Here is a 25494-nt window from a genome sequence, read left to right as displayed (position 1 = left end):
TGACGAAGATCCTCTTGGATTTCCCATTCAAGACACTGATGGTAGTGTGCACATGAAGAACATCCATCCATCTTTTCTTCCAAAATTTCATGGTCTAAGGTCAGAGGATTCAAAAACATTTCTCTTTGAATTTGAAATTGTTTGTACGTATTATGGTTACTTATTAAAAAATTAAAAACTGATATTGTTTCTAGCAACATAGAAGGATAAAGATCTTAAATGGTTCATGAGTTTAGGGACTAAGTCAATAATATCATGGAATGATATGCAAAAGATATTTCTAGAAAAATATAAAGATCATGACCTTAAGGAAGAAATATTTAGAATGAATCAAAGAGAAGATGAGAGTCTAGAGGATCTAATAGAGTGGTTCATGTATAATGTTAAGAGGGGAAAACTATATCATTTAGGATCCGACACACAAAAAACCCTCTTACTTAGAACAATTAGGGATGAATGGATTGATCTCCTTAATCTCATGAGTAGAGGTGATGTATACCAATTATCATTTGAAGAAATTTGTGAAACATGCAGACACATATCAAGAGGAAGGGTAGGAGTAAGTCAATCATCATCAAGATCGGTAAGTCAAGCTAAACTTGGAAATTTGTTTGATGACTTTAAAACAGAAATTCTTAGCAATCTAACCGAACAAGTAGAAATGTTAAGAATACAAAATGAGCAAAAATAAGATGTTTGTATTGAGCATGCAGAATCATGGGCTGCACTTGATATGAATGAGAAGACCAAATAATCATGGGCTGTACTTGATGAAGAGTAGACATCAAAATGAAAGATCGAGAGAGTTCCCTCTTGTATTCAAGAGAACAATCAACAAAAAGAAGAAGATTTGAAGGTCATGGTAGAAGAAGAAATGAAGAATGATCTAGATAAGCAAGAAAACCAAGGACATCAAAGTCATATTGAGGTTTGGTTCTATACAATCAACAAGATGGATCATCACTCTCTTCTTCAACTATGCCTGATCCTTTCAAAGTCAAATCATTTGGCCTCTAAAATCCAGGTACATGTCAAGGCATACATTTCAAGCATACACATCATTTTGTATGTCATCTTGATGTGCACATGGCTCCATTGGAACTATTGATATAATTGAAAGTGAATTTGTTTTTCAAGTAGGGTAGGGTAGAAAAAAAACGAAAAAATAAAAGAAAAAAAATTCTGAAGTGAAAACCTCCATGGAGGTGCCTCAAATTGGCTCATTGATTGAAAACCTTCATGAGGAGGTCAATGGGTTGGAAAAAAAGAAAAAGAAAAAAGAGAAAAAAAAGAAAAGATCCTAGGTGAAAACCTCCTTTGAGGGGCCTAGGTAGATCTACTAGTTGAAAACCTCATTGAGGTGGCTAGTAGGCCTAGAAGAAAAAAAAAAGAGAGGAAAAAAATCCTTGCTCCATGCACCTCTTTGATGAATGCATGTACTATCCAACATCTGTAAGCTACAAGAAGAAGTTGGTACCAAAAGGAGAATTGGTCAAGCCTAGTCAAAAGAAGTCAAATTTTGACTTTCTCCTCCTTTTCTAAAATGCTCCAACAAGGCTAAGGCCATGCCAATCGATCACCCTCATCTATTTCCATCATCTACCCATCATTGTCAAGCTTCTACCATTCAGTTTGCTTGTTTTCCTAAAAAACTATAGGATGCTCTGTTTTACAACAGGATATAAAAATACATAGAGAAGAAATTTGTTTTTGCCATAACTTAAACCATGCATTCACTTTCCAAGTTGTTTTAGAGGGAGATGGATATGGATGATGGTAACATGCTCAAGAGATTTCAACAAATTCCAGTGCACAGTTTTCGAGAAATCAGCCTCCATCACCTACAACCATTTTTTTATTTTCTCGATATCCGTGCATCCATTTAAAAATCTGTTCCATTGGGGAGATGCATATTGATGATGGCAACATGCCCAAGCAATTTTAACAATTTCTAATGCACAGTTTCCAAGAAATTGATGTCCATCACCTTCAGCCATTTTTAGGTTTTCTCGAGATCTGTGCATCCATTGACCAAATTTTGTTTATGGGGAGGTTCATAATGATGATGGCAACATGGTCAAAATGTTTTAGGTCAATCCACTCTACCGTTTGGGAGAGATGGACAAAACAAGTCACTATCCTGAATTAGCAATAATAAACTGTCAACCATGGTGCATAGACTAATGAAGTACGGGTGGACAATATGTGCTTAGAAGTTATTCATTAGGTCATTATGTATTTGTTAAGGTCCGAACTCATGACAAGGGTGGTGGTTGTCAATTTTATTAGTGTTGTAATTCTGGATTTAAGACCTCTGTGGTTAATTATTTTTGAATTAGTCACCGGAGAATCCACAGTAAGAACCATTTTCTGCCAACGTTTCGAATCCCAACCGGGATCCATCATCAGGACAACTTGAATGCTTTGATAGAAGAAGAGCAGACTATAAGGGTTTAAATAGGGAAAGAAGGGAAGAGAAGGTCGGCTCTCAATTTTTGAGAAGTCGGCTCCCTCATGATTAAATTGAATAATTAATTTTTAATTAATTTTAATTAGTTTTAATTTAATTTTTTTTTTTTTAATATAATAAATAATTATTAGTATAATGATTAATATAAAAATTAATTAATATAGTAATTAATTATATTAATTATTTATTATTAATTATATTAATTATTATTAGATAATATAATAGATTATTATTACTTAATATAATTAAATTATTATTAATCACTATATTAATATAATTTATTATTATATTAATTAATATGATTATAATGAACTGATTATAATTGTTTATTTTAAATTATTATTATTTATTTAATATAATAATTAATTATATTGATTATTATTGACTTATTAATTATTAGAAAGAATAAATATTTAATGATTATTATTATTATGTTAAAATAGATGTTTTTATAATATGAATTTAATAAGGGATTTAAATTAAAAACTTAATTAATTAATATTGTAGAGTTTAAAGGAGAATTATTAATTATTATTATTATTATTATTATTATTATTATTATTATATTGATAATGGGTTAATTTTTCTTTGATCAGGGGAAACCAGCTTCCACTGATCTCCATACCACTGTCCCTGTTGAGATTATGCGGGTGTTTGATAATTTCAAGAGCTTCTCTGATCTTTCGTTTATGGTGTTGCTCTTCTTTAGCGATAATGGAGGCGTTTTCCAAGAAGACATGGTGCTTAGTTTTCGACGAGTGTTCTGCAAGGGCGGAAGAACGAGACCTTTCATTTTTAATATCAGCTCCATGTTCCTTAAGTCTCGTCTGCAGGGAGCGACCCGTTTCACCAATGTAGCTTTTCCCACATGAGCAATCGATTTTATAGACCCCTTTAAGTTGATGTTTATCAATATTATCTTTAACTGATCTGATACTTTGCCTAATTGTTCCAGGGGCTGAGAATTGCGTGCTTATGTTTTTCCTCCTTAGGACTTTCGCAATCTTATCTGTAACTCCATGAATGTAAGGAAGAAAAACCCTACCACCTTCAGGTTGATCTCGGGCTTTAGGTTCATGAGATAACATCCTCTTCTCGGCTTTCTGAATTGCTTTCTTAATCTCATTTTCTTTGTAGCCTAAACCTTTAAAGGTTGAGACTAAATGCTTCTTTTCTTCATCCAAATGATCAGCGTCAGAAATTCGAAGGGCCCTGATAGCAAGAGTGTTTAGAACACCAAGTTTCTGGGCTGGATGATGGTGGGAGTTAGCGTGGAGGTAGTTCTCTGTATGGGTAGACTTTCTGAAGACTTTGTGCCCTATGGATCCATCATCTTTTCTCATGATGAGGATGTCTAAAAAAGGAATGCTCATGTTTTCTTCAAGCTCCATAGTGAATTTTATTTCTGAGGAGATGGAATTTAGGTGAATAAAGAACTTGTCAAGCTCTGTTTTACCATGAGTCCATTTTATATTAGTATCATCGACAAATCGCTTCCACCATGCTGGCTTCAGGGATGTTGATTAAGTTTCCTAGGAATTAATCTCTATCCAATTAGTTTGTAGATGATGTGAGAGTGATTTTACTTATGTCAGTTTGTTGTGATTTTTGATCTTAAAACTCTATGGTGCAACTCCTAATTCTCTAATTGAAAAAAGAAGCCTATTCTATTAGCTATGAAGGAATACTGTTGAGCTCAATTGTTTTAGAAGAGGCCTTCTCGCTTGTTCAATTTATGCTCAAACAAAGTAATCTAAGCAACATCTATATTGTGAATTGAGCACACTTCAATTATGTTGGATAATAAGCAAAGGAAAGAACTATGTAGTACCAGGTATAAAGCAAGTTAGATAGTTGTCTAAGCTAGGTATAAATCAAATTAAGGTTTTTATACAAATAACAATTCGATGGCGAGATCATTATGAAGCATTGTCACACAAAACAGAGCAATTGAAGAATTAAAGGAAATCAGATTGTATTTGATGAAAAACCTACCATTGTTTGTAGGGGCCCTCCACATAGCAGTTCAGAACATCAAATCAACACAACGCTTGCACACAAAAAAACAACAATTTCATTCACACGAAATTCACAAACTATTCATAAACATATCATTCGGCGTGCACCCAAATAACAATCCGGCCATTAGCTTTATAGCAGGTCCCTTGGCATAACTGTATGAAGATTTTAAGCCTAATATCTCTTATCCTATCTAGACTTATATCGCTAAACCATTGTTTTTGCTATTCTGAAAGCAAAACGATAAGGTTTCAACTGATCGCGGGTTCTGTTCTGCGTTAATTCGGCGGTTGACTTGGAGTTTGACTGTGATCTCCTTTTCTTCTTTTAGCAAATAGTTTCAAGTGGATAGGAAGGTATCCATGAGGGAGTCATCCACTATCCATCCACACCTTTCACTGCTAATCTGGAACTCTGGAACCTCACGAACAATGAATATAGCTACGGAATCTTGGACTAGCTATATAAAAAAACTGATTCGGTATCCAATTACAACTTTAATTAAAAAAATAGGGTATATAGTTGAATATGAACAAGGAAATATACTAATGCATACCTTCATCAAAACCTGGTAGATATGGCTTTATTTAAGTTGTAAATATATATGAAAAAGAGAGGATCTTTAGGAAAAATTGATGTCATGGTAGGACAATCTTCAGACTCTACATTCCCCCGGACTGGAGATGTTGTATGTCCTCATACAATTCTTCCTTGTATTTTGCTTGTTCCTCTTATTTATCAGCTCTCTGTTTCACTGTTTTCTTCTTTTTGGAAGAGATTGGCATTCTAGGCTTCCTCATTAGAATTTTGTACTTTAAACTGATTATCTCTCTCTGCATAACTCTATTCTCTTTCTTCAGCCTCTTATTTTTCTTATACCACAAGCTTAGATGTAGGATCAGATTGTCACTCTTGGCAATCTGTATCTAACTTTGTGCCTTCAAGGCTTGATTTTCATTTTTAAGATACTGATTCAGTGTTTCTAGTTCAAAGATATCATTCTTCAAGATGTTTGAGGCTAATTGTTCATTCACCTGGTTGCTTCCTTCTCTAGGACTCTGTATTGTTTCCTTTGTTGTTGTCTCCTTCTTTTCCAGTGACTCTATGTAGTCATATATTTCCTGTTATGTGGGATCAATACTTGGACAATGTATTAGGCTTCCAAGAGGTGAGTTGTAAGGCTGTGGTGATGATCTTGGTGACCATTTTGGAGAATTCCCAGGGCTTTCTATTCGCTCATCCTATATTATCTCAATCTTAGTTGGAGTCTTCTCTGTTGGCTCTTCTTCAGTTGGCTCCTTTTCATTTGGCTCATTTTCCTCAAGGTTAATGTATTTTGTAGTATTTGAGGTTGTTTGTGGAATCGTGCTCAACCTCGTGCTCATTCTCAACCCCAAGGTTTGTGTTTTCTTCACTCTCCTCCTCTTATTCTCTAATTTTTCTTTTAGAGGAGAGCTTTTAGTTTGTGAGAATTCTTCTTTACCTGATCTAACTTTCTTTCTTCTAAGGTTTCCCCTCTTCATTCTCTGCAAAAAAATTACTATAGGTAGCTCTTCTTCTGTTACCTCTATCTGACTTTGAGGTGCCTGTTCCTTTATCATTTCTATGGTTCTCTTTCTTCCTCTAAGAGCCCTGCTGCTACTTGGTTTTTCTGAGGATTTTTCCTCAAAATGGTTCCCTATTAGGAAACTCTCTCAGTCATCCCCTATACTTTGGAGATGAAATTCGACCAATAGTTTTACCAGACCATGATGATACATGGTGTTTTCTATGCATTGAATTTTCGTCTGAACATTTGTAGCCATTTTCTTGAGGCTATTCAAGAGGAAATAAGGGAGGTTCATCTAATGATCCTCGAGGAAGTGCATCATCATTCTAACATGATAAAAATACATTTTCTCGAACCTACCCTCACAAGTGATAAACTGTTGAAGCACAAGTAATAAGTTTCTCCATTTTCTTTTAAGGGCAGAGCTTGGAATACCTTTTTTGTAGATTGTTGTGTCCATGTTCGGATTCTTGAGGAAAACTTTCTAGTCCTCGCTGTCAGTCCCTCTGTTTTTAAACCATTTTTCTCCATTTCTTGGCAACTTGGTGGCTTCAACGATCCTAGACTCTGTTATTGTGAGCTTGATGTCCCAAATTTTTGCCTCCATCCCATCAAATAAGCATGCAAATTTCTTGGTTACCTCCTTGTCGAAGCTGTTAAATTTCTCAATGAACTGCAACCATTGTCTTCTTTGCAGCAACTCCCTAGTTTGTGGGTACCCCTCTAGGAATTGCTTCCCTGTTGGCTCAATTTGAACGATTACCCCCATGCTGAAGGATGGTTTTCCTCAAAGATTGGCTACCTTGACAGGAAAATGAGACTGGTACAGTTTGCTAGCTAGTAGAAAGATGGAGTGACTATGAAAGAACAAAGGAGTGTAAGAATAGGGAAGAATGGATAGGTTATCAAGAGGATTATGGGAATGAATTTGACCATTAGGCATATTCAAACTTATGATTTGGTAATTAATTTGGCAGATTTGGCACAAGGTCGTGACATGACTTTTAGAGTGGTGGCATATGATATTGCGTTAGGTAACCATTACCCTTAGGTTATAATGATTGCACTTTAGTACTATATCTTCTTACTCATACATGCTATATATCCTTCCCTATTGGTAAATTAAAGCAACGCGTACCTTTAATTTTTTGTTTCTAATCTCATTTGTTGTCCTCTAATCTCCTATAGGTGCCTTGTTGTCAACTGTCCTTTAATTTAGATCACCAAGCATTATTGTAGACTTCAAAATTTTAGGCTGCAGAAACTTGTTTAGCTACGGAAAGTTGTCCAAGCTGCGAAAAGTTGTTGTTTCTGTAGCTTAAGAGAAAGAAAGCTTTAGTAGATGAAATTTATTGTTTTTTTCTTTTGAAAAGAAAATTTGAAGTGCCAACAAGTTGGTTTTCACTTTAAATTTTCTGTATAAACATGCCAACAACATGTTGGTTTTCATGTTTATACAAAATCTATTTTTTTATTTATTTCAAGAACAAACTGATTGAAAATTTATAAGGTGGAAAAGAAGAAGAATTCTTCTTGACCATCTTTAGTTCTGAATTATCCTGAAATATTTTAACAATTTCCTCTCTTGTTAATGGCTTCTAGTAAAGCTTGAGTCGATTTCCATTTACTAATAGAGGATTTCTTTCTTCCTCAATAGCCTTGATTCTAACTACACCATTGTCAAAGACATTCTCAACCTCATAAGGTCCAAGCCAATGGGTTTGGAATTTCCCTTGAAAATTTTTGAATTTTGAATCAAAGAGCAATGCCCAATCTCCCGCGTGAAACTTCATTTATTTAATGTACTTATCATGTTGTCTTGACCTTTTTTGTTGCACTAATCTGGTCCTCCAGAAGGCCTCTTGTCTAATTTCATCAACCTCATTTAATTATGACATCCTTTGCTTTTGGGCTTCTGACAAGTCAAGATCTAACAGGACTGTTGTCTTATCGGTTTGGATATAGAACTCTATTGGAAGTAAGACTTGCTTCACATAAACAATTTCACAGGGAGTATGTCATGTAGTATTCCTCCACGTAGTCTAGGCCCATAAGGCTTCTGGAAGCTTTTTCACCCAGTCTTTCGTATGTAGATGTACAATCTTTGTAAGGATAGCCTTGATCACCTTATTTATGGACTCAACTTGTCCATTGTCTTGTGGATGGTATGGAGTTGACTTCCGATGTTTTATCTTGTATTGGTCGACAAGCTTCTGCACTAGTCTGGATGTGAACGGTGTCCCTTGATCTGTTACAATTTCTCTTGGAACACTAAAATGAGTAAAAATATCCTAAAAAATAAATGGAACTATAGTATTTTTAGGAGCAAAAGGATGTGCTTTATCTTCTACCCATTTAGTGACATAATTAGTACATACCAGAATATATTTCTTTTACTTTGAAGGTGGGATGATTGGTCCAACAAAATCCAGTTCCCATTTTTCAAATGGTTTAATAAGTACCTGTGGTTGTAGTGGAATCTCATTTGAAAGAGTAGGTTTGCCCATTCTCTGACAACTGTCACATCTCTTATCATATTCCTTGGTGTGCCTAAAAGTGGAAGGCCAATAATATCCTAAAAGCATGATTTTGTAAGCAATTCTCTTGTCACAAAAACTTCTTCCACATGGCTCATCGTGACCAGATTTTAGTATCTCTAGTATTTCGTCCTCCCGAGAACATCTTCTAATGATGAGGTCTAGTCTTGTCTTATATAATTCCTCATTTATCCATGAGTAGGATGTGCTATTGTGGACTATTCTTCTTTTTTCTCTACGAGATAAATGAAATGGCATTTTTCCTGTGGAAAAATAGTTAGCAATATCTGCATACCAAGGTGATTTAGTAGATACTGCAAAAATATATTCATCAGGAAATTTATCTTCTATGGGTCAATCATTGTTTTCATTTTGTATTCTAGATAGAAAATCGACAATTGTGTTCTATTATCCTGGTCTGTCTAGAATGTTTATGTTAAATTCTTGTAAAAGTAGGAGCCATCTAGTTATTCTTCCATTAGTGATTGGTTTATTCGTTAGGTATCTAATGGAATAATGGTATGTGTGGAAAAAAATTTAATAGCCAGTTATATAATGTCAGAATTTATTAATGGCATGAATTATAGCTAAGAACTCCTTCTCGGTTACAGTATAATTTAACTATGCAGGGGTTAAATTTTTACTAGTATAATAAATGGCATAAGGAGTGACATTTTTGTCCTAAAATAGCTCTTGAGGCTAAATCTGAAGCATCTGTTGAGATATGGAAAGGCAATTTCCAGTTAGGTTCTTTTAAGACGGGTGCTTCAAAAATTCTCTTTTTTAATGTTTCAAAGGCAACTTGACATTCGAAATCCCAACTGAATTCAAAATCTTTGGTGAGTAATTTAAAGAGTGGGGATGCAATTTTTGTGAAGTTTTCTATAAATCTTCTATAGTATCCGGTAAAACCGAGAAAAAATATAACATCCCTTTGACAACATGGCACTGATAACTTGGAAATGACTTCCACCTTAGTTGAGTCTACCTTAATTCCCTCTCCGGAAATATGGTGACCTAAAACAATTCCCTCATTAAACATCATGAAACATTTTTTATGGCTTAATGAGTGGTTTGTTTCTCGACATCTTATTAATACTTTCTCCAGGTTTTCTAGTGCTTCATTGAAAGAATCCCCATAGACTGTGAAATCATCCACGTACACTTCCACACAATCATGTATAACGTCTGAGAAAATGCCAAGGTCTGCCCTTTGGAATGTTGTCAGAGCATTACATAACCCAAAGGGAAGTACCCGGTAAGCATAAGTTTCCCATGGACAAGTGAATGTGGTTTTATCCTAATCTTCAGGGGCCACCTGAATCTAGTTGTATCCACTGAACCCATCCAACAAGGAAAAATATTTTTCCCTGCTAAAGTATCTAAGACCTTGTCTATGAAAGGTAACAAAAAGTGGCCTTTTAATGTTGCTTTGTTAAAATCCCTATAATCGATGCATACTCTCCATTTTCCATCTTTTTAGGGGTGATACCCACTGACTGTCAGATATTGAATAGATGAAATTTACATTTAATAATTTCTACAATTCTTCTTTAACAATTTATTTTAGATTTGGGTTCATTCTTCGCTGAGGTTCTCTAACAGGTCTTGCATTTTTTTCAATGTAGATATGATGTATGGATGTTTTAGGATCAATTCCTCTCATGTCAGTGTATTCCCATGCAAAAGTAGAAGAATGTTTCTATAAAATTTCTATCAATTGTTTCTTTTCCATGTCTTCCAAGTTTTCATTGACATTTAAGGTTTTTCTTGGAAGGTTTTCTATCGAGGAATTCTCAAATTTTTCCATGGACAACAATGATACTTGTTTAGAGGAGAGGTATTCATTTTGACCATGCTCATAATGTGAGGAAGATTCATTATTTTCTATTAAATTTAAAATTTTGTCTTCCCCTTTTACTTGTTCAGTGAAAAAAATAGGTTCTATATCTTCTCCATCTTCTATCCATTCTTCAGTTTTTGTATCTATTTTTGTTCTTGCAGGGGGGTATAATGTGAATTTTTTTGTAGAATTTCCATCTCAAATAAACTTATCAATTGACCTAAAACCAATAAAAGCATCTTCTATAGCCAACCAAGGTCTTCGTAGAATTAATGGATGTCCTCCTAGATTGTTCTTAGGTGTTAAGACCATGAAATCAATAATATATTCCTAGGAATCTAAAGATATACAAACATCCTCTAACACACCATCTAGTTTAATAACAGATCTATCTGCTAATTGCAATAAGGTTGGTGTGTATTGAAGGTTAGGAAGCCTAAGTATGTCCATAACTTGTTTGTTCATTATGTTTATGGCTGCTCCTAGGTCAATCAGTGTGTTTGGTATTTCAGTTCCATTGATGTGAATTTTTACAATGCGGCTTCCTGGCTCTAAATATTTTTGAATTTTCATCTTCCCCATCATAATTTTTGTAATTTTTCTGACTAACTGAATTCTTTTTATACCTTTTCTTCTTTTCCCTGATCATTGTGTACTAAATTCCTTAATTGTTTTTGAAAAAATTGGTATTTTCTTTATGGCCTGTAATAAAGGAATCTTAATGCAAACAATTCTCGATTCATCCATCATATTGTAATCAGCAAGATAATTTGTTTCTCTACCCCTTCATCGATTTTCAACCTTTCTGGGAAAGGTGGTTTAACTAATATTGAAGGTTGTTCTATGATAGGAGAATCTATTGGATTTTCTTCCGTTTGTTTAGTGTATTTTGAGGGAGAGAAGTCTTCCCTTCTTCTGATTTATTCTTACGTTTCTGAAGATCAGATTTTGTTTGTTGAATGACAATGGGATGGTTTTTTGGTAATACTCTTCCATACCTTAGTTGGACATTGTTTAGGTCTAGTGGGGTTATCACATAATTTTTAGGATTCTGACCCTCCATGTTTTATACTATTTGTTGTGGTATCTTATTATTAGGATTTGGAAGTGGTTGAGCGGGTAGTTGATTTGATTTTTGTGGAAATGGTAGGGAAAGTTGCGGGTTTTGATTCTGTACTAGGACTTGTGGCAATTGATTAGCTTAAGGAATTTGATTGGACGGGGTTAAGAATTTTGGTGGAAGGTAGGATGGCGAGTATTGTTGATATTGAGCATAGGCTCCATAAGGATTTTTCCATCCTTGATTCCAAGGTTGTGATTGTGGTAGAGCCCAAGGTTGCCATGATGAATTCCAATTACTTTGTGAAGACTAGGCAAATTGTTGTGGTCTAAATCCTTGTGGGTGATTTGGTTGGGGGTTTTGCCATGGTCTTTTGGCTATAAAGTAGAGAGGGTCTATTGGTTCTAAGATTCCTTCCTCATTGAATATAGCCTTAATACCTGGTAAGGATGGACATTCCTTTGTATCATGATTATTTGTACATATGACACAGGTTTCTATGGCTTTTGAGTCTAAGGAACACTCTCTCAAATCATGTTTCTTTCGACATTTGGGACAGAAGATAGATAATGCATCATTTTCAGAATTTTTCTTGTATTGTATTTTGAGGGTGTCTATTTGTTCACTTAGGATCGCTAAAATATATGTTTAATGGTGTCAAGCAGATTTCCTATTTCTGCCCTACTAATTGTCCCAGCTGTAGACTTACTTATTCTTTATAAGAGAGGGTCTCTAGGATTCTTTCCAACTCTTGCTTCGCCCCTTGAGATGTGTACACATAAATCACAAATCTCTGCAAATGGTAGGTGGGAAATATCTCCTTTTCTCGTTAGGTTAAGGAGATCGATCCATTCATGTTTAACGGTTGTGAGTAAAAGACCTTTTAAGGTTTCTTCATCCAAATTATCCATTTTTGTTCTTTTAACATTATAAACAAACCTTTCTACCAAGTCTTTGAGATTCTCATCTTCCCTTTGTGTCATTTTGAGGACTTCATCTTTAAGGTTACTAGGCATACAATAATCTCCATACTTGCCTAAGAAATCCTCTTTCATTTGTGCCCATGTTGTTATAGAATGCACTGCTAGACTCATGAACCATTTTAATGTTGAGTCTTTCAATGTGGCAGGGAACAATTTCAACTTGTGAGCATCATGCAGATAGTCATATGATCTGCATAATACTTCAAATTCGAAGAGAAATATATCCGGATCTTCATTTCTTTTCCCATGGAAATTAGGAAGAACTGAAGGTGATATATTGAGGGTTGTATCTTCATTAAGAATAGGGAATCTCGAATGATCTTGATTTCCTCTGTCTCTACCCTCTCCTCTACCTCTACCTCTTCCTCTTCCTCTACCTCCAATCCTATCTTCTTCGCCATGGACATTGTGTACTTCTCATTCCCCTTCTTCATCCATGATAGATTCTTCGGAGCTAAGGTAGTGTTCTTCTAATCTTTCTGGTACCTCTATCAATGGTCACTCATAATAAGTTTCCAATTCCTCTTCTTCACTAGGAATTTCTAATTCTTCTCCCACAATTTTCTCACTTGTCGGGGACACAAAGATTACTCTTGTGGTTGGGGATGTAGGATTTTCTTCAATTACAACTTCAGTAGAAGAAGTAGGTGAATTTATGGATTGAATTTCTGATCTTAAGACTTGAGGAAGTCTTTGTCTACCTCTAAATGGAATTTGGGTTTGAGTAGGTGGTGTGGAATATCGAAATCGGGGTAGAGTGAGTGGATTTGTGGGAATTAAAATTCCTCCTTGTCCTACAAATCTACCCCTAGAGTCTCTATCCCTATGCATGTCATGTTTTAAGTTAATGATGGTTTTGTTTTTTTTCTACTTCTAATTGTACTTCCCTAGCAATGGTGCCAAAATGTTTGGTCAATTCAATGTCCTTCTATTGGCAATCATAAATTGTCAACTAGGGTGCGTAGACTGATGAAGTATGGGTGCACAATATGTGCTTAGAAGTTATTCATTAGGTCGTTATGTATTTGTTAAGATCTAAACTCAAGATGGGGGTGGTGGTTTTCAATTGTATTAGTGTTGTAATTCTTAGGAATATTGATTAAGTTTCCTAGGAATTAATCTCTATCCAATTAGTTTGTAGATGATGTGAGAGTGATTTTAGTTATGTCAGGTTGTTGGGATTTTATATCTTAAATCTCTATGTTGCACCTCCTAATTCGCTAAGTGCAAAAAGAAACATATTCTATCAGCTATGAAGGAATATTATTGAACTCAATTGTTTTAGGAGAGGCCTTCTTACTTGTTGAATTTCTGCTCAAACAAGGTAATCCAAGCAACATCTATATTTTGAATTGAAAACACTTCAATTATGCTAGATAATAAGAAAAGGAAAGAACTGTGCAGTACCAGGTATAAAGAAAACTAGATAGCAATCTAAGCTAGGTATAAAGAAAATTAAATTTTTCATGCAGATAACAATTCGCTGGCGAGATCATTATGCAGCATTGTCACTCAAAATGGAGCAATTGAAGAATTAAAGGAAATTAGATTGTATTCGATTATAAACCTACCATTGTTTGTAGGGGCCCTCCACATAGCAGTTCAGAGCTTCAAATCAGCACAACACTTGCACACAAAAAGAAAAAATTCATTCACACAAAATTCACAAATTGTTCATAAACATATCATTTGGCGTGCACCCAAATAATAGTGCGGCCATTAGCTTTATAGCAGGTCTCTTGGCATAACTTTATGAAGATTTTAAGCCCAATATCTCTTATCCTATCTAAACTTATAACGCTAAACCATCACTTTTCTATTCCAAAAGCAAAACGATAAGGTTTCAACTGATCTTGGGTTCTCTTTTGAATTAATCTAGCGGTTGACTTGGAGTTTGACCGTGACCTCTTATGCTTCTTTTAGCAAACAGTTTCGAGTGGATAGGAAGGTATCCATGAGGGAGTCATCCTCTATCCATCACACCTTTCGCTACTAAGCTGGAACTCTGGAACCTCAGGAACAATGAAGATAGCTACGGATTCCTGGACTAATCGCAGAAACAGACTAATTCGGTAGCCAATTGCGACTTTAATTAGAAATATAGGGTATATAGTTGAATATGAACAAGAAAACACACTAATGCATACCTTCATCAAAACCTGGTAGATATGACTTTATTTAAGTGGTAATTATATATGAAAAGGACAGGATCTTTAGGTAAAAATGATGTCATGGTAGGACAATCTTCAGACTCTACAATTACCACATTGCATTTGCACTTGATTTTGTTAGGCATTTTTTATATTTACTAGCTCACTAGTTCTCGAATTTCTAGATATTCGACTAGTAATGTTTTTCTATTTTTAGCATGGGTTAACATAGGACTTTTTGAGTGATTCCACTTGGAATAGGGACCTAAGACATCCTAGTTAATAAAAAAAATTGTCCCATCTAATTTGGATTTGATTTTCTTGGTCATTAAACCCTCACCAATTTTATCATTTCACAAGGAACTTCTCCGAGGTTTTTGAGAAAATCCATCCATCTCCAAACTTTGGTTTTGAGTTATGAAGTGGTCCTAGGCACTCCCTTGCCTCATTCCATCCACCAACCACCTTCCCTAAACTTTAAATCTCCTTCAACATCCATCATTTTTCTCTCAGTTGTATCCTGTAGGTTTTTAGTACATCTTGTAGGTTTTCCTCTAGTGGCCTCTTTTGAGGCCAAATTGAGGGAAAACCTCTAGGAAGATAGATAAGGTCACCTAAGGGTATTCCAAGCCTTCCAACCATCTACCATCATCTCCAAGCCACCTGCCACATCACCAAAAGAGATTAGCTTTCACACTCTCACATGGAAAGAAGACAAAAAGGAAAACATATTTATTGTATTCATTTACATGCATGTCAGTAGAAGGTTTGATGGTTTAAATCTACATGATTAGGACAGTAGGATTGCACACATGTTAACTTAGAATTATTTTGAAGCAAAGCCTCTTTGCAGTTAGTTAGAAAATGTTGTGTTTTAGCATTTGATTTCAGTCTCTTTCCTTGTACTTTCTTTCTCTCAATAGGTTAAGGTTCCATTTCAAACATTTCATTTTCTGCAATTAGTTTAGGATTTGACTTCATTACATGCACTCCATTACATCATGACAACAAAGGAAGGACACATTGTATGCTGCACATATAGTGTCGATACCTCTTAAGTTTGTACGAACCCCGGGTTGATAATTAAAGTCGATAGCCTTGGGAGTTGCAACATTCTTCTTGCAATACCAAGGCTCATCATGTTAGCGACTGAAATGTGGAAAATAGATCAACAATGAGGACACATCATCTCTCACCTTTGAGGGCCAGGCACCCTGTCAATTTTTGAACAAGTCACAAATAATTTCTTCAGGCTGACAAAGCACTAGGACATGGTGCCAGTTGAGGTGGCACACAAAGATGGAGCGACAAACCAACAAACATCATGCACATGGAAATAAGAGTGGTCCCATAAGGACACATCATCCTATCATAAATGACCTTGGGAGGTTTTCAAGAATGGACAAATCTTAAATGATGAAGAAATAACACCAAGACACAGTGGCATCAATGTGGTTAGACACATCATCCTAACGCTTTTCCTATAGGTGCACATATTTATTCAATGGTCCCACTGAGTCATGTAAACCTAGAGGAAATATCCTAGATTTAAGTGAAGAAGCTCCAACATTAATGGTCAGGGAAATAAAGCCTAGGGGCTACAATGCTCCGACACATGGTTTTTCGGGTGTAATGTGACCAAGGACGTGGGCCCAACTTGAATGTATTGACAATTATATTTAGTGGTTTTGCTTCATATTTGGTGATTCAACTCAAAGTGGTAGAGTGCATGAATGCATTGGTAACTTGGTTAGTAGAATAGGTTGAATAGGAAAGGTATTTGAATTTTTTTGCCAAAAGTCGTGATTCACTAATGTTGAAACTACAGTTAGAAGTTATTCTAAATATTTTAGCCATTAAGGATTACAAGTTTGGGAAGTTTAACTCATATATTCTCATATAGACGAGAGAGGAAATTTTTAAAATTGATTGACCACATTATGAAGACCTATATAAAGTGAAAAACATGAAGATAATGAGATAAAAACCCTTGTGAAGTGCAAGTTAAGAGTTGAACTTAACTAATGTTTTAAACTTAAAAATATCAGCTGTAATTCTTTATAATCATAATTGAATTATCAAGAGTTTTTTTATGTTATTAGTTTTGTTGGTGTGTGATATTGAGTTCATCAGAGACCAGAGAAAAAAATGTGATTTTGTGGTGATTGGGGTGTGTGGCTGAGGAGAGAATTTATTTGGTTTATGAAATAAAGTGTCCTTCATGATTTGAGTTTGAAAATGGAATTAAAGATGAATCAAGGAGGTCAATAAAGTGGTATCTTGCAAACCAGGGGTTGGAGCTCCTTTAAGTAATACTTGATAAATCATGGGTAGTAGTTCCTTTCAGTGGTATTTGATCCTTTTAGTAGTAGCCGATAAAATAGGGAGTAATAGCTTCTTCCTGGTTGGATTGAGAGAACTTTATAACAACAAGTTGAAGCTTTCCTTTGTGAAGTAATAGAAGATAATTTTGAAGAATCTATGTGTTCAAATTTTGTTACTTGTGTTGATTCTTGTGACACTTATGTGTATGTTTTTTAAAGAGATTATTGGTGTCTTTAATTATTTTTTACTTTGTAAAATAAATTGGTAAAACTATCACACTATTGATTCACCCCCTTCTTAGTAGTATCTTGGTTTCTAACTGTCAGTGGTGAGAGACTCCCAATATGACATAAGGTGTCAATAATGGAGGATAGATAAATACCTTAATATTGTAGCTCCACCATATGCAGCATTGGTTACCACCTCATGAAAATTAAATTCCATCCTAATTAAATGATGAAGATGGATGGTTTAGGGCTAGAAATGACTTGCTTATCGTTCAATAACCAAAGGGGAAGCCTCGAAATGATGGGAAAACAATAGATGTTAGATATTTTTGTTATTTTCATGTGTTATATCCATATCTTTCATGAAATTTTGGTCTAGGTCTAGTGTTGTGGATAAAATTAATCCTATAGATAGGTTATGTTATTAATAAATAGTTTTAGAAAAAAAATCCCTAATGTATATCTAGGAAAACTTAGGTAATTAAAACTTAGTTATTAGAGGGACCTACTTAGTCTTGATGCTAATTTAAAGGTAAGTACCTTGAGCTAACTATCTACCACTTTTCCTCACTCATATCAACATTTTCAGACCTACACACAAGGAAAAAATATCATCCTCACAAATTGATAGAAATAAAAAAAAAAACATGAAACAACTACCTTTATTAACTAGTAGGTAAGTCAAACCTTAAGAAAACATTGAAGGAGATGAAATATTTGGACATCAAAAACTTAGAGCTTTTTTGGAGGAAAGAAAAAATATTTCCATTTTTTACTAAAATAAAAGAATAGTACAAAAATATATATCAAATCTGCTACTTACACTTTCCATAATTGTTTGGATTATTCAATCCTTGGGCCACTCAAGATTACTTCGGCACTATAGAAACCTTCCCTACAAAAGGATGAGGAATAAAAGGAGATATTAGGCGTTGAATTAGAAGCGGGAGAATATGCTTAAGGAATATGGCATCCTTAATGGTTGAAGGTCATAAAATCCTTGGGGAGACAATAATCTATGAACTTTATAGATTCATAATAATTCTATTGCTACATGAGTTCTTGTAGCCATCCTTTCTAGTATGACTTATGTATTACCAACTCAAGTTGGCTGAGATAATTTTGGCATAGGTTTTAGGGAGTTACAAAAGTAGTTTTTCGTATAACCCCCACTAAGAAGTGCATTATTTTCACAAATTTTGTATTTTCTAGTGAGTTTATGAGTAGTGCACTCCTTTTGTGAGGAATAAGAGCATGGAAATGCTACTTTTGTGAGAAACAACATTGTACATCTATTCTTGGGGAGGTGATTTGAGTAGTATTTAGCGTGGCCAAAGTCAGAAAAGGTTAATATCAAGTGTGTGGTGATCAAATCATTATTTTCAAGACATGGAGATGTTGCAATATGATATAATAGATGGCCCCTAATGGATGAGTTTGTAAGGGGAATTTATGGCCTAAATGAATTTATTATACCATATAGAAAGCTAGTGAGTCATACCAAATGGAGTTCACCAAACATCAGAAAGGGTAAGTGCATCAAGCATAAAGCTAGGTATCAAATGAATCTCTTCTTGATGTCAAAATATGCATGCTTAGATAAAGGCATGGTCTCCAATTAAAATACATCGTGGATTCATGGAGCATAAAATGTAGGAACCATGGACTCAAAAGGTAGACATAATGGATCCATGTTAAAATAAGTAAGAGCCATGAACAATTAAAAATGGATTCCTAGGTCATTGTTAAGATCAATCATTTCCATCGTCGTAAATTAAGGGAGGCCATCAAAATCAAAAAAAGGTCTAGTAAATTAAATATGGATGATGGATGGAAGATCAATAGTTGTTGGATCATATCCCTTTATTCCTAGACATCTGGGTATTTTTCCCTTTCCTTGCAATTATCTTGTTTCCTTCTCATTTTAATTACTTATTTATTTTAGTTTTCGTTATTGTTTGAAATTATATACCATTCTATTTGATAATGATGGTGTTTTATTTTGTTTCTTGTCTTTTTATTCTTTTATTCTTGTTGAAAAAAGAAATATTATTTTTATAATGTTTTTAGATTTATTTATTTGAATATCTTTAATCTTTATTATTTTAGTTTTTTTTTTTAAATCTAGTTGTATTTTTAGTTAGATCCTTTCCTTTATACTCCGCTTTTTCTTTTTTTTATATATTGATTAGTTTAGTTGAAATAGGAAAATATCGGTAATTAAATAATATGTAAATATTAATATCTATTTATTTTTTTTCATTAACTTCTATTTTAATATTCTTTTATTTTTATTTTTATTTTAATTTTAGGTAGTTTCAAATTTATTTTCTTTTAAATTTTTAACATTATTCTTGTTTAATATTTTTTTTATTACATTCTTTGGTGCCTCTTTTGAAATTAATAATATTCATTATAATGAATAGTTGTAGCATAAATTATCTTTAAAATAAGAAAATATTTATAATGAGATATATAAATATTATTTTCAATTTAAAATTGCACTCTTTAATGTTTTTGGTTAATATATATTATTAATTTCTTTCTTCTTATTGTCACTTTTGTTTCTAATTTATTTTCTTTAGTTTCCTTTTTTCCTTTTTAATATTTTTTATGCATTCCTTGATATTTAATTTTAATATTATATTATTTAATTTTCTAGTCATTATGATCTATTATTACATCTCTACTATATTTATTCATGATCCGGATTAACCACAGTCTTCAGTTCATTCTGCCAACGTTTCAAACCCCAAAGGGGGTCCATCATCAGGACAAATTAGAAAGAATAAGAATGAGAGATTATTGAGAGAGAAGAGAATTGCGACCTGAAAATAAATACAAGAACCCTAAATTCATAAATAAAGGCCGACATATGATTTTTAATTATTATTTTATATATTATTTTCCTATTTATTAGAACAGGTTTTTATTATTTAAAAATTATGAACACATATTAAAATTTTTACTATAATTAAAATATATAAATTATTAAAATTATGAACAAATATTAAAACCTTTACTATAATTAAATTACATTAATTAATATAAATAAATTATAATAATTATATTATTATAATTAATATATACAATATATATAAATTATAATGATTTATATAATTATTCTAATTAATTTAATTGATTTATATATTTAATATAAATTAATTAATATAATTTATAAGATTTTAATATAATTAATATAAATTAATTAATATGATTTATATAATTAATATAATTATATAAATTTGCTTTAATTGTTTTAATTAATATTTTCCTTTTTATTAAATCAGGTTTTTATTATTTAAATTTATGAATAATTTTTTTTTTAACCATAATTAAAATATATTAATTATTGAATTATAAACAAATATTAAGATCTATACTATAATTCATTTATAATAATTAATATAACTAAATTATATTAATTATATTATTATAATTAATATATATATAAATAATATATCTAATATATATAAATTATAATTAATTTATATAATCATTCTAATTTATATAATTAATATAATTAATATAATTTAATATAAATTAATTAATATCATTAATATAATTTGATATAAATTAATTAATATAATTTATAAGATTTTTATAAGATTTTAATATAATAAATAATATAATTAATATAAATTAATTAATAAGATTAATAAGATTAATATAATTATATACTTATATAAATAATATAATTTAATATAAATTGTTTAATATAATTTATAAGATTTAATAAGATTTTAATATAATAAATACTATAATTAATATAAATTAATTAATATGATTAATATAATTAATATAATTAATATTAATATAAATTAATTTATATTAATATAATTAATATAATTATATACTTATATAAATTTGCTTTAATTGTTTTAAGTAATCGCGCGGTTCAAAGTGTAAATAATATTAGTTGCAACATGAATCTATGGAGCACGCAGACAAGCAATATGGAACACGACGCTGTCCAACAAGTGAATTCTGTCCCTTATGGTGATTACAGCAACAATAAGAATAATCGCATGGAAAGTCCCTCAGAACTCGTTAGTAAGGATGGGGAAATCAGTAAAGAGGTCGAAATTAGGGATGCTAATAGGATCATGGAGGATTATAATATATATGAGAACAGAAGCAATTATAATATACATAAGAATAGAAGCAACGTTGAAGAAAAAGAAAAAGATAGGGAGGCTGAAGCGAATTCAAACTTTGGGATTATTAAGAACGGTAATGCTTCAAGTGATAATTGTAACAATGATAGGTTTGTTATGGTGAACCCCATTGTTCCCAATAAACATGATAATAGAGTCGTGAATCTCTCATCCACAATTCTCAACTCTGAAGAAATTAAAATCCTGAGCAAGGGATTGGGATTTGCGGTCTCACCTAAGAACATTCCCTTTGAAAGCATCATTTGCAACATTGAGAATGGGACTCAAAGTCTTTCATCAAACGACAGAGAAATAATAAGACAAGAATGTTCCCTAGCTATGCTGAAGTCCAAGCGGCCAAAAAGTAACTTGAATAAGGAAGAGAGAGAGGCTCTCAGATCTATCCGAAATAATGATAAGATAGTTGTTCTTAAAGCTGATAAAGGTGGCGCCACCGTTGTGTTAAACAAAGAAGATTACATTCAAAAAATGAATGAGCATTTGAGCTGTGGAAGTTATAGAAGAGTTAACTCCAACCCTATTCCCAATGTGATAAAACAGGTCAAGAAAGCCATCATGGAAACCAACCTGGAAGATAAAATTAAGAAGAAGTTGATTCCCTCCTGTGAGGTTATTCCTAGAATCTATGGGTTACCAAAAATCCATAAGGAAGGGGTTCCCCTCAGACCAATTGTTAACACCATTGGTTCCCCTACCTATGAATTAGCAAAATATGTGGCTAAAATCCTAAAACCTCTGGTTGGTAACACGGACTCTTTTATAAAAGACTCAAGTGATTTTGTAAAGCTTATTAAGAATAAAAGGGTGCATAAGGATGATATTCTTGTAAGCTTCGATGTCGTATCGTTGTTTACAAAGATTCCTCTTGATGAAGCTGTTCATGTCATAAAGATGGCCACTGATCGTGAAACAGCAAAGCTTGCAGAAATCTGTTTACGGTCCACATTTTTCAGTTTTCAAGATCACTATTATGAGCAAATTTATGGAGTCGCCATGGGTTCCCCGCTCTCACCTATTGTCGCCAACCTATGCATGAAGTACTTTGAAAGAAAAGCCCTTGACGCCTTCCACTTGAAGCCAGCATGGTGGAAAAGATTCGTAGATGACACCAACCTGAATTGGACTCATGGTAGGGTAGAGCTTGAGAAGTTCTTCAATCATCTTAACTCTATATCTTCCGAAATCAAATTTACGATGGAGCTTGAGGAGAATGGTAAGATCCCCTTCCTAGACATTCTGATCAGTAGAAAGGAGGATGGTACTTTGGGACACCAGGTCTACAGGAAGAAAACGCATACTGATAGTTATCTTCACGCTGACTCTTATCATCATCCCTCCCAAAAATCCGACGTCTTAAACACCCTAGCTGTGAGGGCTTTTAGGATCTCTGACCCTGATCATATAAAGGATGAGATAGATCACTTGACCTCTGTCTTCAAAAACATTGGATACAAGGAGTGGAGTATCACGAAAGCTATAAGAAGGGCTTGGGATAGGGCCCTCTCTGAGCGTCCCCCTGGAGACAAGAAAGAAAATCAAGGGAAAGTTTACCTTCCATTCATCCAAGGGATTACAGATAAGATTGCAAACATTTTAAGGAAGAAGAACATTCACACTCAATTTACAACATGTGGAACAATAAGGCAAATAATGAGGTCGGTGAAGGATAACATTGATCGTCAGCAGCTCAAGGGGGTGTACAAGATCGATTGCTCCTGTGGCAAGAGTTATATTGGGGAAACAGGTCGATCTCTGAAAATAAGGCTTAAAGAACATGTCACTGACATAAAGAATGAAAGATCGCGCACATCAGCCCTTGCAGAGCACTCGTCCAAAACCAAACATCATGTGTGTTTGGAAAGCGCCAGGGTAATTGCAAGAGAAGACAACTATCATAAAAGAAAAATCAGGGAGGCCATTGAAATTATGAAATACCCTCAGAACCTCAACAGGGACAATGGGAGTGAAATCAGTGGAAATTGGCTTCCTCTGATAAAGCAAATAAACCCCCCCGGACCCTTGGAAGCTCAGGATCGGAAATAAAGGGTCTTGCATTCCGGGAGTTTACTTAAAACAATTAAAGCAAATTTATATAAGTATATAATTATATTAATTATATTAATATAAATTAATATAAATTAATTTATATTAATATTAATTATATTAATTATATAAATTAGAATGATTATATAAATTAATTATAATTTATATATATTAGATATATTATTTATATATATTAATTATAATAATATAATTAATATAATTTAGCTATATTAATTATTATCAATGAATTATAGTATAGATCTTAATATTTGTTTATAATTTAATAATTAATATATTTTAATTATGGTAAAAAAAAAATTATTCATAAATTTAAATAATAAAAACCTGATTTAATAAAAAGGAAAATAATAAATTAAAACAATTAAAGCAAATTTATATAATTATATAATTATATTAATTTATATTGATTATATTAATTATATAAATCATATTAATTAATTTATATTAATTATATTAATTATATTAAAATCTTATAAATTATATTAATTAATTTATATTAAATTATAGTAATTGATTTTTATTAAATATATAAATCAATTAAATTAATTAGAATAATTATATAAATCATTATAATTTATATATATTGTATATATTATTTATATATTAATTATAATAATATAATTATTATAATTTAGTTATATTAATTAATGTAATTTAATTATAGTAAAGGTTTTAATATTTGTTCATAATTTTAATAATTAATATATTTTAATTATAGTAAAAATTTTAATATGTGTTCATAATTTTTAAATAATAAAAACCTGTTCTAATAAATAGGAAAATAATATATAAAATAATAATTAAAAATCATTTGTGGACCTTTATTTATGAATTTAGGGTTCTTGTATTTATTTTCAGGTCGCAATTCTCTTCTCTCTCAATAATCTCTCATTCTTATTCTTTCTAATTTGTCCTGATGATGGACCCCCTTTGGGGTTTGAAACGTTGGCAGAATGAACTGAAGACTGTGGTTAACCCGGATCATGAATCAAAAAACTCACACAGAAGCCTAAAATCTAACATATATTTATTCATTTTCTTGATCACACTATCCATCTTTGTCCTCATGATGCATGACTCATGATGAACCACCATAAGTTGTTTGAAACGCATAGGCCATCAAACAAATATGTGATTTATTCAGAAGATACTATGCATAAATCATGAATCACAAAAGCCTTCATTCTATGTGGACTTATGTGTTAGTATATCTTAGGGAAATGTAACAACCCTAGGTTTATTTTCTATCTAAACAAATGAAACCAATGTCATAGGACACATATTCCAAGCTAAATGGATGGGGAAACCATATAGTGGGCATCACTTGTGGCTTATTAATGGCCATGGAAATTGGCAAAAGGCATTGGAAAAGGAAAAGAGGGAATAAATAGAAATTTAATACCATAAACAATGGAAAATAGGAGAAAAGGAAGATGAAGATAAACAAATATGCATGCAAGGGAAATTAGAGAGAAAATAAATGAAAATGAAGAAAATGAAAAAAAAAAAAGGAAGAGACACTAAAGATGAATGTTAAAAAGGAATTTGAGAAATAGTTGACAACTTTTGCTCAACTTTTTTATCAGTTCTTAGTTGGACAACTTAGTTTTTCTAAGAGGAGAGAAGACTATTCTTGGAGCATTCTAGCATTCACTTGAACGTGGAGAAAGAAAGAACTTGGGCACAAGAAACCAAGCAAAGGAATTTTTTTGCAGCAAAGAAGAAGGCTGGAAAAGAAGTTACAGTGGGAAAATATTGCAAGTAACAAGCTGTATGCGATTTCATTGCTGAGATTTGAATGCATGGTACATGCATTTGGTTATTTGATTTCTTTGATTACATTGGCATGGGATTTGTCTAGATTAACAGTGGTTTCAACCCTTCCTTTCCATTTTCTGGATATCCATGGTGTAGTGGGTTCCATGTTGTGATTAAGCTTTGGATGGTCAGCCAAATTTGGATCCTCATGAGGTGGTATCAGAAAAATTCCCAAGGGTCAAGGGTGGAGATGGGTTTTATCTTGGAACTGTTGACAGATGGGTGGAGATAGGAAAATTCCTTTGCGTATAATGAAGAAAGTCAGAGGCAT

The sequence above is a fragment of the Pinus tabuliformis genome, chromosome 5_2 (assembly GCF_031772625.1).
Source record: "Pinus tabuliformis cultivar Carrire ecotype Pingquan chromosome 5_2, CPIR1, whole genome shotgun sequence".
Lineage (NCBI taxonomy): Eukaryota > Viridiplantae > Streptophyta > Pinopsida > Pinales > Pinaceae > Pinus > Pinus tabuliformis.
Note: the sequence above shows the minus strand (reverse complement) of the source record.